Source organism: Pan troglodytes, chromosome 21 (assembly GCF_028858775.2).
Source record: "Pan troglodytes isolate AG18354 chromosome 21, NHGRI_mPanTro3-v2.0_pri, whole genome shotgun sequence".
Classification (NCBI taxonomy): Eukaryota; Metazoa; Chordata; class Mammalia; order Primates; family Hominidae; genus Pan; species Pan troglodytes.
In genome coordinates, this window is record NC_072419.2 from 18,081,615 (window position 1) to 18,086,279 (window position 4,665).

Consider the following 4,665-nt stretch of genomic DNA (forward strand, 5'->3'; position numbering starts at 1 on the left):
CAGGGAACTTCCCTGGGTTGCTGGGGCACTTTGCCTGGTCATACAGAGGCAGAAGTACCCGAAGCAACGTTTGATCAATGACAGAGGGGGAAGAAATAAAAGCCCAGCTTCCTCAGATCCAGAACAACTTTGAGATGGTACTCACAGTCCCTAGTACCCCTGTGGCCACTTCCTTGCTTGGGACTCTACTCTTGCTTGACTTCCTTCTATGTCTGTCCTGCTTCTCCTCCTCTCTTCCTGTCTCCCCTAGGTGCCTTACCTATGTAAATTGTGTGTGTGCGCCTTCCTATCTTAGGGTTTACTTCTGAGGAACCCAACCCAACTCTGAGCTGTAGAATGGATGCAGTTCCTCAGAGTGTTGCTTCAACTTTGGCACCTATAGACAGCTCTACTTTTTCATGCTAGGCCTTTCAATTCCAAAGCCTTCCAGATGTCATTTCTAAACTGGCAAGATTTCCACCCTTTCAAGCTGTGTGCATTCTCTTTTGGAAATCATGAAAACATCACAGATGGCCTTATGATATAAATAATTAGTGAAGAAGACAATTATTGCTCATCTGTGATGAATCAAGCTTCTTTTTATTTAGTCAGCAACAAGCTGGACATAGTCATTACATAGCCCTAGGGTCTACGCAGCCACACAGTTTATAAGTTTGTCCTGTATTTTTGCCTCATGGGGTCATGTGCTAAATAGTTATATGAAATGTCACCATCATATACTCTCAGACTATCAATTTCTATGTTAATATTTTTCTTGGCAATTGGTCACAGGCTCTGCAGGCAAAACTACAGCCTATATTTGTAATAGCTTCACATGTCAGTACTTTTCTTAATGTCTCATAAAAAGAAATTTTTCCTCTGACAATTTAACTAAGATACCCAAAAGAGCCAAACAAGTCTTTCAACATCCTCTTTAATGACTTCTTGTTGTTTTTATTCAGTTTTATGAAAACGTCTAATTTCATCACTCTCTCTGACCTTTATTGATTTAAGCTGGCATGATTACCCTTTATAACTCAATAAGTTGGCTTCAGAAGTACACACAGTCATATGTCACTTAAGAACAAGAATACATTCTGCAAAATATATAGTTAGGCAGTTTCATCGTTGTGTGAACATCATAAAATGTACTTACATAAACCTGGATGTATAACCTATGACACACCTAGGCTATATGGTAGAGTATATTGCTGTTAGGCTACAAACCTGTGCAACATGTTACGTACTGAATACCGTAGGCAATTGTAACATAATGGTAAGCATTTGTGTATCTAAACATATCCAAATATAGAAAAGGTACAGTAAGAACACCGTATTATAATCTTATGGGACCACTATCGTGTGTGGTCCATTGTTGACCTAAACTTCATTATGCAGTTCATGACTATACATAAAGATTTTCTTAGGTAGGATGATCAATAGAGAGCAAACTGGACTAGGAGTCAGAGAACCCAGCTATCTTTCTGTATCTGCTTTAAATTGTTTAACGACCAAGACAAAATTACCAAACTTTTAACTTTGTTTAATCAACTTTTGAAAAAATGATTTTTACATTATGATTTCCAACATCTACTTTAGCTCCAAAGTTTTCTGACTCTGGGAGCTTTAATCATACCTCATTGGACCAAATACACATCTGCCTTTGAAAAAAGATTACTAATTAGCATTTACATTAATCAAAGTGTGATCCTTGAATTAGCAATATCAACATCCGCTGGGCATTTATTAGAAATACAAATTATAGGCCCCATCCTAGATCTACAGAATCAGAAACTCTAGGGATGGGGCTTAGCAATTTGTTGCCTGTCAAAGTTTGAGACCCATTGATTTATACAAGTCAAAAACAATCGTCATGGTAACAGGAACTGAGTTTTACCAACAAGAGCCAGTAGTCCTCCAAATTACTCAATGTGGTTTGCCAATGGCCACCCAAGAGCTTTTGATTCAGTAGATTTGGAACAGCTTCCAGGAATCTATGTTTTAAACAAACAATAGAGAAAATTTCAAGGACCAACTTTAGACAGTGATTACCTAAAGACAGTGACTGAGCTGCTGGTCTGCCTTCCTGGCAGGTGTCACAGAGTGAGTACTCTAGACCTAATTAATGGAGGAAGGAAAAAAACGATGGGGAGGAGATAAACAGAGCAAGAGACAGAGATGCATGTCATGTCAGCGTCATTTCCTCAAGGCTGGGAAGTCTAGAACAGTATCAGTGCCCCCATTTGTTGCATGTGTATTACTACAATATCAACTCTTACTGGAACAAACTACAAAGAGTCCTTGAGAACAAGTGTCCTGAGTATTTTTTATGTTCAGTCAATCCTTGGTATCCATGTTTTCTGCATCCCCAGATTCAACTAACTGTATGTTGAAAATACTCTGGGAAAAAGAAAATAGAAAATAACAATACAACAATTAAAAAACAATACAAATAAAAAATACTGTATGACAACTATTTGCATAAGATTTACATTGTATTAGATTATTATAAGTAGCCTAGAGATTTAAAGTATACAGGAGGGTGTATATAGGTTACATGCAAACGTGATCTCATTTTATTTAAAAACATTTAGTATGCATAGGTTTTGATATCTGCAGGGTCCTGGAACAAATCCCCCACAGATACCATGAGATGTCTGTATTTTTGCTTAAGTGACAAGATGAAACAAGGCAACACTATAACATCCTACTCACTATGGAGCAAAGGATAGGCTATATTGGGTATATAAAAAAGATAAGGGTCAATGAAAAAAAGTGTATAAGCCTCTATTCTCCCTCATCTCACAGAAAGGGACACTATTCCTGAGAATAGCTACTGCACATGCAGTAGGTTTGCATTTTAAGAGAGGAACACTGTTCACCTCATTTCTGCTACTCTATCTTCTTATAGTACAAGTGTGAAAGTGCACATATAATTGAGAAGAAAAAAATTGGAATTTACTCAAGAAAGTATATGAATTTACAGAATGTGATAGTTTTCAAATATGTTCACTAATTGTCATTCCACTTTTTTTCCTTCAACTTTTATTTTAACTCAGGGGTACGTGTGCAGGATGTGCAGGTTTTTTACATAGGTAAACGTGTGCCATGGTGGTTTGTAACACAGTTCATCCTCATCCTGTTAGCTGGGTATTAAGCCCAGCCTCTATTAGCTATTCTTCCTGGTGTTCTCCCTCCCCCCACCTCCCAACAGGCCCTAGTGAGTGTTGTTCCCCCCCATGTGTCCATGTGTTCTCGTAATTCAGCTCCCACTTATAAGTGAGAACATGCAGTATTTCTGCATCAGTTTGCTGCGGATAACTCCATCCATGTCCCTGCAAAGGACATAATCTCATTCCTTTTTATGGCTGCATAGTGTTCCATGGTGTATATATACTATATTTTCTTTATTCAGCCTATCATCAATGGGCATTTAGGTTGATTCCAAGTCTTTCCTACTGTGGCTATATCACTCCCCTTTTTTTTTCTTTTTTTTTTTTCTTTTTTTTTTTTTTTTTGAGACGGAGTCTCACTCTGTCGCCCAGGCTGGAGAGCAGTGGCGATCTCGGCTCACTGCAAGCTCCGCCTCCTGGCTCCACACCATTCTCCTGCCTCAGCCTCCCGAGTAGTTGGGACTACAGGCGCCCCCCACCACGCCTGGCTAATTTTTTGTATTTTTAGTAGAGACGGGGTTTCACTGTGTTAGCCAGGATGGTCTCGATCTCCTGACCGCGTGATCCGCCCAAAGTGCTGGGACTACAGGCGTGAGCCACTGTGCCCGGCCGTCACTCCGCTTTTTAAAATGTGAAACTTAAGATCCCTCTTTTTTAATTTCCAGGCTTAGTGGCCCATTCCTATAAAATAGAATGTGGTGGATGATTGCAGAAATTAGGTCACAGAAAGCATTTCCTTCTGTGAAATACTTCTGTGAAAGGCTTGATTGCTTCTGCAGAGATTTTTCACCCATTTGGGGATGCCAGCTCCGATATTGTGGGAAAATGCAGGCAGTCTGTGGGAAGGTTCTTATGGAGAGGTACTGAGGCCACCTGCCAACAATCAGGCACAACCTGCCATCCATGTGAATCAGCCACTTTGGAAGTGGATCTTCCAGCTTCAGTCAGTCTTCAGATAACTAATAACAAGCCTTCAGATAACTAATAACAAGCCTTCAGATGAACTAATATCTATGACTTCTAGGAAAGATGACCACTTGCCTCCGAAAACCTTTGCACAGTTGCAGCAAGTGGGAGGACTCCACAGGAAGCGCGAGAGGTTAGATGTGGGCAAGCTCTGCCGCCGGAGTACAGGCAGTGCCTGGTCCTGCCAAGCCATTGTCAGGCAGTCAGAAAGAGCTCCCAGGATCATTCTAAAAATCTTGCTTATCACTTCACATATAGCAAGCTTCAGTTCCAAGGCAAACACTACCAAACCCTACTACTTTGCCTTGAAACCACCTGAACGTGGCATATGGTCTGAAAAGAAAAGAGAATAAATAGGAAATTTTAGGAATTTATACTGTGGCTGATTCTCTTGTCTCTTTAATTATAGAGGTATTTTATATATCATGTTTGAAGTGTTTAAAGCAACAAGCTACAAATGGAAGTAAACCACCAAGCCTTAGTCACTCAAAGGCATCACTTGCATTGTTCACAGCAACTTCTTGGCAAGGACATGCCATGCTAGTGG